This window comes from Apium graveolens, chromosome 7 (genome assembly GCF_009905375.1).
Source record: "Apium graveolens cultivar Ventura chromosome 7, ASM990537v1, whole genome shotgun sequence".
Taxonomy (NCBI): domain Eukaryota; kingdom Viridiplantae; phylum Streptophyta; class Magnoliopsida; order Apiales; family Apiaceae; genus Apium; species Apium graveolens.
In genome coordinates, this window is record NC_133653.1 from 259,468,103 (window position 1) to 259,479,461 (window position 11,359).

Consider the following 11,359-nt stretch of genomic DNA (forward strand, 5'->3'; position numbering starts at 1 on the left):
AAGCTATATGATGCAAATATACAAACCACTGTAAACACAAAAAACAAATATCGTCTTAATATTGAACCTCCAGCTGAACAGAAGATGCTTTCGCATGGGAATAGGGGAACAGGGGAAAAAACTATTAAAAAGTACTTTGATATTTTTTAACATAAACACCAAGTCAAATTACTGAGTATGATGGAATCCGAGATGAAGAACATGCACAAGTTATGCCCCGATTTGGAGCTAAATTTACGGTTATCTTCTAGAATGTACCAGTGGGCTACTCCACTCTGTGTGCATATATCGTCTTAATATTGAACCTCCAGCTGAACAGAAGATGCTTTCACAATGGAAAAAAACTATTAAAAACTATTAAAAAACTATTAAAAAGTACTTTGATGTTTTTAACATAAACACCAAGTCAAATTGCTGAGTATGATGGAATCCGAGATGAAGAACATGCACAAGTTATGCCCCGATTTGGTGCTAAATTTACGGTTATCTTCTAGAATGCACCAGTGGGCTACTCCACTCTGTGTGCATATTAGGCCTCCCCATCTTCACTGCTCGAACTACCAAGTATTGCTGGACTAGCTGAAACACAAGTACAGATGTGAAAGTCATTGACCAAAAACAGGGTGAAGTAACAAGATGTCTTCTCCTTTTTACTTCTCTTTTCTTTTTGCGCCTACCAGTATAGCTACCGATCATAACATTTCCCCAATATTTATCAATTTTCATTTGAAATAACCGTCTGATAATCTGATTATTATTTATTTTCCTTTTCATTACTTAAGTAATATAATATTTTCATTATTATGATTCAAATGCAACTTCAGATAACCTATTGAAATTAATACAAAAAATCATAGGGTTTCTAGGAAGTACACAACAAACCAACATGCCTCGAGTATAGAGAATTCGAGCTAGAACTCCAAAATACATTAAAAATCTTTTTCCCAACTTATTTTTACTTTAATATTTAATAACAGCATATTTCATGAAATTTAAATTTTGAAAAGTCCAACTTGATAGATATCCAAAATAATCCTATTAATATCTCTGATATCTAATTAATATCTAGCATAAGTACATATGTACATATTTATTTGTGAAAAAAATCCTTAGACAATGTTTCTAGAAGAAAATCAATATGGTCGAAACCTGTTACTGCATATAGTTTCTAGGAAGGCATATCAATAGCCAATATAGTTTATGGGAAGGCATATCAATAGCCAACATTGGCTAAAAATAATTTCTCGGAAACTGGTCAAATAAACTGTATCATGAATTGAAGATGAAAAAAGAGGTATAAACTCATATTACAATCTCCAAACTTTTACAAATATAATGGGAAAACAGTGATGGAAAACTTCTGTTGACTAGGGAGGAGTGGATCAAACGAAATAGCAGAGGAGGTGCAGAGGGGTCGTCCAGCCAAAGAAATCGTTGAAAGGAAGGTGGACGTGGGTTACGCGGCATATATGGTTACTTCGCTGCAGAGTGTCGAAAACCCCGGAGAGAAAAGGAACAAAAGTAAGAAATAAACATGGCACAAATCAAGGATGACGAGCTAGCACTCTTATTGGCCAAACACAGTAAACAAGGGGAAGAAATGGTGTTGCTAAATGAAGAAAAAGTTGTACCAAAACTTGTGCACGATGGTGAACGTGCTGATTCAAACCTGTGGTATTTGGATAATGGTGCGAGTAATCAAGTGACGAGATTACGATCAAAGTTTAGAGAACTTGACGAGGGAGTAACTGGGCAAGTGAGGTTTGGAAATGGCTCACCAGTTGAAATAAAGGGGAAAAGCCATGTGGTCTTTGCATGCAAAAATGGGGAAGAACACACCCTCGAAGAGGTAAATTATATCCATTTGCTTTGCAATAACATAATTAGTCTTGGAGAATTGTCTGAAGTTGGAAACAAAGTCGTCTTAAATGGTGAGTACTTGTGGGTGTTTGAAAAATCAAGAAAACGACTTATGAAGGTGAAAAGATCCCCTAATAGATTTTATAAAATAACTAAAGAAACCAGTAAGCCTGCATTGTTAATCTCTAAGACAGATGAATTACCTTGGTTATGGCATTCACTGGCCACATGAATTTTCAAGCTTTGACACTTATGCATTCTACACAAATGGTGCATGGGTTGCCGAAGTTTGAGAATCCAAAGACTATGTGCACAGATTGTTCGATGTCCAAACAGGTCAGAAAATCGTTCCCATCTCAAAGCAAATTCTGTGCGAAACAAGTGCTTGAATTGGTGCATGGTGATCTTTGTGGTCCGATATCTCCGACAACAACTGGTGGCAACAGGTATTTTCTTCTTTTGGTGGACGATTTCAGTCGAATAATGTGGTCATATACTCTAAAAAGTAAGGATGAAGCCCTTAATGCATTTAAGAAGTTCAAAGCACATGTTGAAAATGGAACAGACAAGCGAGTAAAGACTCTCAGAACTGATCGTGTAGTAAAATTTTGTTGTCAAGATTTTACAACATTATGTGAGGAAAGCGGAATAGAAAGACACTACAAAGCTCCCTACTCTCCACAACAGAATGGGGTGATGGAACGAAGAAATAGGACAGTGGTTGCAATGGCTAGAAGTATGATGAAATAAATGAATCTACCTTTGACGTTATGGGGAGAAGCTGTGAGACACTCCATGTATATTCTCGACAGGTTACCCACGCGATCTCTAACTGGAAGGACTCTATATGAGGCATGGAAAGGAGATAAACCAAACATAGGCCATGTACGTGTCTTTGGATTTATGGCTTATATGAAAATCCCAGGGGTACACACTAAGAAGTTGGATGACAGGAGCAAACCAGTGATACATCTTGGAAATGAACCACGAACAAAGGCAATGAACCAGGAACAAAGGCATATCGCTTGCTTGATCCTCAAAGCAATAAGATATTTGTAAACAGGGATGTGGCGTTCGAGGAAAGGAAAACATGGCCATGGGATCAACATAGAGAGGAAAATTGTGATCAACAGACCACGTTTGTTCACTACAAGAAATCTCATTTTTACCAACAAAAGTTGCTGACGGAAATCTATCCGTTAGCAATTACCAACGGATTGCCGACCAATTGCAAGCTTTTGAAAATTCGATATAACATCAACGGTTTCGAAACGGGTTACTAATGAAAAGTTGCCAACGGAATTTTCCGTTGACAAGACCAAAAGTTATAACAGAATTACTAATGAATTGGCAACAGATATTTAACTACAGAATACTAATAGAATAACAATAATTTACTAACAGATTACTAACTCAATACTAACCACATTGTTCGTTGTCAGTTCCACCTGTCCAACTTGTATTCGGTTAGTAATCGGTTGATAATTATAGATCGGTTATCTGTTTTTCCTTATTATTCCGTTATAATTGTAGATCGGTTATATTTATTCTGTTACTAATCTGTAGCAATTCTAGATCGGTCGTGCATATTTTTGTTACTAATCTCTTGTAAATTTTATCATATATATATATATATATATATATATATGTCACACCCTATTATATCACAACTATAAAATAAATTACTGTGCACACCCTTGTTCATTTTCTTTCTCTCACATCTTCTCTCCCACCTCAACACTATGCATCCAGTTCAAATTATGTATTCCCAAGTACGGGGTTGAGTTCTAGCGGCCAATCGATTAAGTTCCTAACTATTTATCGGCAGTTTCATCTTCCTCATTTTTTGTCCCCCTCCTTATCACCCTTGCACACACACAAGTTCAAAAATATTGACATATTTTTGTTGGGGTCATCTTACAACAGAAATCAAGAATTACAGAAGGTAATCATCTATGACTATAAATATATTGACTGTAACTGTAGTTTTGGGTTTTATATATGACTAGTAACTAAATATTGTTGCAGCTAGACTTACACCTGATGAAAGAGCACAAATGCCAGTTGGGTTTGGTTTCGTGACATCCGAAACAAAGATTGAAACTCAGAATGCATTGAGTACTCCTGTTGTTATTATCAGGCACTAGTAGCAAATGGTTGAACCAATTTTGTATAAAATATGAGTATATTCTGAGGAAGTCCTAAGTTTTGTAAGATTTTATATATTGAAAGTGTTGTATGTAATTTTTGGTGTTAGAATTAATGTTTGTAAAGTTATATTTGATTGACTGTAAAATATCTTAATTTTTTTGAATATTTCATTTTACCTTACTGTGAGTTGTAATCATAAATGGAGTTGAATATTTTGAGGGCAAAATGTTGTGCGAATATCGTATTAGAAATTATGATTATTAGCAAGGTCTCCTAATTGATTAACAAGAGATTTCCCGGCAAAGAATTCAGACCAAAATTGAGGATGGTAAAAGGGTTAAGTTGTCAAAATTCCGATAGTATTTTGTTACCAAATGTAACAACAAATTTTCTGTTAGCAGTTTGTTATTAGAATTACCAACCAAATATTATGTTGCTAGGGTGGTGTTTTTTGATTACTTTATAAGTGTTATTAGTCTGTTACTATTTTGTTGCTAACTTAGTTACGGACATCTAAATCGGTTAGGAAGGTGCTTCCCAACGATGTTTTCTCTAACGGTACAGTTTAGTGAGCAATCCGTTAGGAAACGTTTTTACCAACAGATTTTGTTAACTTACCAACAGAATATGTCGTTGGTAATAATGAAATTTCTTGTAGTGGTTGTAGTTGGCCCTGATGTTCAGAATAGTGAAGAAACTGTTATTCAAAGGGGGAGAAGAAAGCTTTCAATCACAACAAACGAGTATGGAGTCTGAAAATGAAGCAGTGACTCCATCGACAAAAGGGAGCATGCCCATGACACCACAGATGTCAGTAAACATAGACCATTCAGAGTCTACAAGCTCGGACAGTAGCAGTAAACCGCGACGTTACAAATCTCTTGCTGATATTTAAAATGAGACATAGGAAATTAAGCTCGATGATGAGCTTCTATTGATGGGAATTGATGAGCTAGTGAGTTATAGCAATGCTGAGCGAAATGGAGTCTATTGAGCAGAATAAGACATGGACACTGACAGAATTAACGGCTTATCGCAAGGTAATAGGCCTGAAATGGATATACAAGCTGAAGAGGAATGCTAATGGGGAAATAATAAAATACAAAACAAGGCTCGTCTCCAAAAGATACGTACAAGAGAAGGGGGTGGACTTTGACGAAATTTTTGCTCCGGTCAGCAGGCTCAAGACTGTTCGCTTTCTGTTGGCATTGGCTACCAAGACCGATTGGCAGATTCACCACTTGGATGTCAAAACAACATTTTTAAATAGAGAAATTTAGAAAGAAGTTTATGTTGCTCAACCTTAAGGCTTTATTAAAGAAGGTCAAGAACACTTGGTGTATAGATTGATTAAGGCTCTTTATGGTCTGCGTCAAGCACCACGTGTCTGGTATGCTAAACTAAACAAGTATTTTGAGAATCTAGGTTTTTCAAGGTACCCATATGAGCATGCATTGTACATCAGGAGTAATGGTGTTGAAGCTCTCATTATTGTTGTCTATGTAGACGATCTCTTAATAACAGGTACTAAATGAATTTAAACAACAGATGAATGATTGGTTCGAAATGAATGATTTGGGGAGGTTGTCGTACTATCTGGGAATGGAGGTTCAACAAATGAAGGACTGTATAGAGCTAAAACAGTCAGCTTACACAAAGAAAATATTGGAGAAGGCTGGAATGCAAGCTTTTAACCCCACTAAATATCCTATGGATCCGAAGGAGCATTTGACTAAGGACGAAGGCGGGAAACTGGTGGATCCAACAGAATACAAAAGCTTGGTTGGAGGACTTCGCTACCTTGTGCATACATGTCTCGACATGGCTATGCTGTGGGGATAGTCAGCCGTTTCATGGAAAAGCGCACAGTTCTTCATATGAATGCTGTAAAGCGTATACTCAGGTACGTCAAGGGTACAATTAACTACGGCGTGGTTTATTCGAGGGATATTGGAAACAATATGCTTACAGGATACTCGAATAGCGATTTTGGAGGACAAACAGATGACAGGAAGAGTACAAGAGGAATGGTATTTTACTTAAACGATAACCTCATCACATGGGTCTCACAGAAACAAAGGTGTGTGGCCTTGTCTTCATGCGAGGCAGAGTTTATGGCAGGGACGACATCAGCTTGTCAAGCTGTTTGGCTGAGGAATCTGCTGAGCAAGCTAACAGGTGAAGATATTGGTCCAGTAATCTTGTACATTTCATGGGCGTAGTAAACATATAGACAAACGCTACCATTATATTCGAGAATGTGTTGAGAGAAAGGAGATCATTGTCAAGCATGTGAGTAGTGATATGCAACGAGCAGATTGCCTGACCAAAGCTCTCACTACTATCCAATTTGAAAGAATGCGCAGATTACTGGGAGTAATGGAGTTGCCTAAATAAGTTTCAAAACTAAGGGGGTGATTGTTGGAATTATTTTGAAACTTATAGATTGTTTTTAAAATAATTAAAGTATGTGCATGTTGAATTAGTATGCATAGTCGTGGAGAAGTTTTAGAAATGGCATATGTAGACACGTAGAAGTAGAACTGCATTAGAAGAGTTAGTTGTTTAATGGTCCTTGTTTTTAGCTGCATATTCTATCATCTATCTATTTATATTGTACGCTTCAAATCAATAAAAACAACTTACACGCAAGTCTTTGTTTTTCTCAGTTTTACAATACACAGCTTATATATATATTTGTATACATCCTGGCATTGAGTATAAACAAGAAATATGCACTATGTTGTTGAAAACCAACTCAAAAAAATAGAAATTTTACTTTAGCATTAAGTTTTACATCATTTATAACATGATATATATATATAGCTAGGGAGATGATCGAAATACAAACAACTTTTAAAATTAAAGCTATAAACTAATATAAGCCATAAGTCAATCTAATATAATCCAGGCATCACACATAATTGACCTACATCCTCCTGCACAAAATCTCAAGTTTCTAAACACATAAACTATATCATTTAATTATTTTTAAGTATAATTAATGGCATATGCATCATGAAAGTTAGATGTTCTTATTGAAACTATTTGTCATTCAATATTACTAAAAAAATGTAAATTAGTATTGTCTATTAATCATGTCATCAATATAATAGAATAATAAGAAAATTATTATAACCACACACCGCGTTTAGAGAAGGCATGTAATGGTGGAATCCTCTACACCCATCCTCTCTCACTCTAATTTTTATCATGTACTGATGTATCATAACCAATCCCCTTGAAATACCTGTAGAAAACAATTAATTAGAAAAAAATTAACTATGATTATTTATTTTTTCAAGAGGAGGAGTAAAGAAATATACCGTGCCAAACTTGATTTACATGTGGAGGGTGGTTTTCTTTATTGTCTTCTTCATCTTCGAATATGTTCATCACTGTTTAGTGTAAATTTGAGTCTCTATGAAATAGATGGAGGCGGCTGACAGTCGGTCAAGTATTAGGGTTTGTGAAAAGATAACACTCTTTTAATAGGGAAATTTCCTATATAATTACTAATTTTATTAAGATTTTTTTCAAATTCTTAATGTTGTATATCTTTATTTATTTTTTATTTCATAGTCAAAATTTCACAATTGTTTGGTTCCACTTTTTAATCTTATAAGTGCACCGTTGTTATTTAATAAATATGATGTCATATAATTTGCAATATAACACTTTTAATATTTTTATTATAAACTAATTAACAATAAACATTCTAAATAAAATGTAAAAAAATATAAATATGACATATCAAATTTTAGTTTTGATTAGTTTAATAATGTGGTTGAAAAATAAATATCCAAATTACGCGTCAACATAATTTAGACTATAGGTTTATAAAATAAATTATATATATTAGATATCGGTTATATAATTAAAAAAAAATATATAATTGGTTAATATTTATTTTATTAGATATTTTTTAAAGTGATAAATCGTAAAAGATTTTTATAACTCATAATACAAATTTAAAAAGTATACTCATACTAAAAATAAAAATTTGAAAATAAAAAAATTAATTTGCACATTACTAATAATGAAGACTTAGATGAGAGAAGTTATATGAGATAAAATCCTGTGTAAAAAGGATAATGTATACCATATATTGTGTATCTCTCTCAATTATACTTATGGTAGAATCATATTTATAATATACAACTTATGGGGTGAGTTCTATGGAGTCCACCTTTTTATCGGAGTCCTCGGAGTCCATCTACGTTCTGCAAATAAAATATATTGTAAAACGTGTTATTTTGCAAAACATGTTACACAAATAGCATAACTTCAACAAAATCATGCAAATCTCATATATTTACGGTACAATATGTATGTTCTGCAATATGTTCTGCAACATGAACATTTATGTTCTGCAAACTAAACATGTTTTGTAGAATATATATTTTTGCAATGTTCTGCTTGTAAAATGTATGCAATCTACAAGATTTTTGATAGAATAGTGATGTTTGTCGAAAAATAATATGTTTTGCAATATTTTAACCTATATTTTACTTGCAGAACATATATGGACTCCGAGGACTCCAATTAAAGGTGGACTCCATAGAACTTTACTCTACAACTTATTTATATATTTACTACACATTACTAGTGGAAATAGTTGGAGTTTATCATACAAATTGATACTAATGAAAATATCATACATCACTATGAAAATTAGTATGACAACTGAGGCAACTCCCAACAATCTGCTTAATCCCCACTCTCATACTCCAAGCCCCACATGCCTCGGCCTTTAGCCCATCAGGGGTAGCCCACTTGCCTATCCCAGACGGGTACTGGAGCCATATGAGAGATTATTATGGAGTGTTGAACTAAATATTTGATACCACTTGGTGGGTTTGTTAAACAAATTTTAAATCCACATAAGTATGATATTATTTATTTTTAGGGCCCAACCTGCATGAATTTTTTTTTGAGCCCATCATCTAAAAAGGCATCCTTCTAATAGAGTTAAATGGTTGTTTGTAAACTAGCAATCTCATTCCACAAATAAAAGCCTATGTAGTGACTTAATGAAAACATCTTCAATCATTAATAAAATATATAGTATGACAAAAATTAATATTTTTTATTTTATCTTCCACATACATTGTTATATTATGCACCACCAAACAAACTAGAGTGCACATCTCACCATCATTAATAATAAATAATTAGAATTTTATCTGTACTACCAACCCATACTTATTATTCCTAGGGGTTTCCCCACGGACCCAGTGACACAAGCTACTAAAAGCAGCATACAAGACTCTGACAGCTACTTTGCAATAAATAGGTAGGGCACCTAGGTTCTTAGGATAGATAGCGACTTAAAGTATTTATCTGTCCAGGTTGAAGCGCGATTCTTTTGGGGGCCATATGGTTCACCCACGTAATTGACTTTCTTCTTTTAAAGCACATTTTATATTTTAGCCTTAGGCTCAGCAGTCTACAAGATACAAGAAAGAAGGCAATGTCAATGCAGACTTGGTAAACCGGACTCGGCCACCTCATCTCGAGATCATTGGGATTAGAAAATCTCATAGGAGAGGGCGATCCAGGACCTAAAAAGGGGAGAGTTAGCCACTATAAGGAAGAGTTATGATCCCATATTTGCTATCTACCTACTGCCTTGGACTTCGTCGAGCTACAGCTTAATCCCAGCAATAACTTGATTACATTGTTCAGAATGAATAATCACACCTAATGCTCTCTCTTGCACCTGCAGATGATACATATTATATTGATTATAAACGTTCCAAGTACACATAATCAAATGAAAATTAACCCTTCTTCTAAGTTGTCCTGCTTCCAAAGAAATGATGTGTCGGCTCAGAGATATTTTAACCAGTAAAACTTCAACATATCTACTAATCTCTCTTTAACTTCTATGGTAGGTTTCAGATTGATATCAAATAAACTACACTGTAATATTACACACTGAACTAGAATTAGAAAATCACCACAACCATCACCTGGACTCAACTGCACTAGATTCCGATCCTCTAAAGAATGAAAGGCGCCACCAAATCCAAAATGATTAACTCAGATTTGGGAATTCACTACCATGTCTGGAGAAACATCAGAATCCCACTCTGTAAACAATGTGTGGTAATGCTTACAAGGAAGAGTATGGAGTACGTGTGGGTTCTAGCACATCTCTGTCTAGCCTTCTTTGACACCTACGTAGCCACGAGAGAACTGAAATCCTGAATCTAGGAGTAAAACCGAGAATTTAAAAAACACCACCTACTAATGAAATATGAATGCCCAACAATTTTTTAGCTTTTGCATGGTAAAATTTTTCTTTAAATTACCACACTTCCTTTCGAAATGGACAAATTTATTGTGAGAACACATATTTAGGTTAAATAATGAAAACATGAATGATTTTGAAATATTCCCTCCGCTGACTTAATTAAGAGTTTACATCCCCTTCTTTATTTTTTGAGCTGCTTTCTGAGTTCCAATTCTGAATAACAAACACGCCAGAAATGCCATGATGGGACAAAAAAAAATGTCATCGTTCTATTGGCACCACCTACAAATATCCCCTTAGCTAGTGAATATATGTGTGGAAAAGTACAACCAAAGAAATTGGTAGTAAACCACAAACCAAAGAACAAGCGTCAAAATGCATATAAGCAAAGAACAGGCTTCAATATGCATACCAAAATGTGCAGCACAACAGAACACATCCACAGAACATATTATAAGTGAACTCAGAACCTTCGGCTGCATTTATATCACTTTTGGTGCTAGTAGTATTCTGAAATATTATGCTTAGCTAGGTCATGATTAGTAGCAGCATGATGTAAAAAAACAAAAAAATTAAATAACAACAGGCAAGCTATTTGATGCAAAAATACAAACCACACTGTAACCACGAAAAACATATTTCGTCTTAATATTGAACTTCCAGCTGAACAGAAGATGCTTTCACATAGAAATAGGGGAACAGGGGAAAAAACTATTGAAAAAATACTTTGATGTTCTTCAACATAAACACCAAGTCAAATTGCTGATGTATGATGTCCCAGATGAAGAACATGTACAAGTTATGTCCCCATTTGGTGCTAAATTTACGGTTATCTTCCATATTGCACCAGTGGGCTACTTCACTATGTGTGCATATTAGGCCTCCCCATCTTCACTGCTCGAACTACCAAGTATGGCCGGACTAGCTGAAACACGGGAACAGATGTAAAAGTCATTGACCACAAACAGGGTGAAGTAACGAGATGCCTTCTCCTTTTTACTTCTCTTTTCTTTTGCGCCTACCAGTATAGCTACCGATCATAACATTTCCCCAATATTTATAAATTTTTATTTGAAATAACCCTCTGAT

General features: G+C 34.7%; 1 long non-coding RNA gene across 1 annotated transcript; it reads right to left on the reverse strand.

Annotated features, from left to right (window-relative positions):
- Positions 1 to 277: 277 nt before the first annotated feature.
- On the reverse strand, positions 278 to 7,459 carry LOC141671238 (uncharacterized). Its single transcript, XR_012555017.1, has 3 exons — positions 7,338 to 7,459; positions 7,158 to 7,261; positions 278 to 579 (listed from the first exon to the last, which is right to left on the reverse strand). It is a non-coding gene; the product is annotated as an uncharacterized LOC141671238 (long non-coding RNA).
- Positions 7,460 to 11,359: the final 3,900 nt, after the last annotated feature.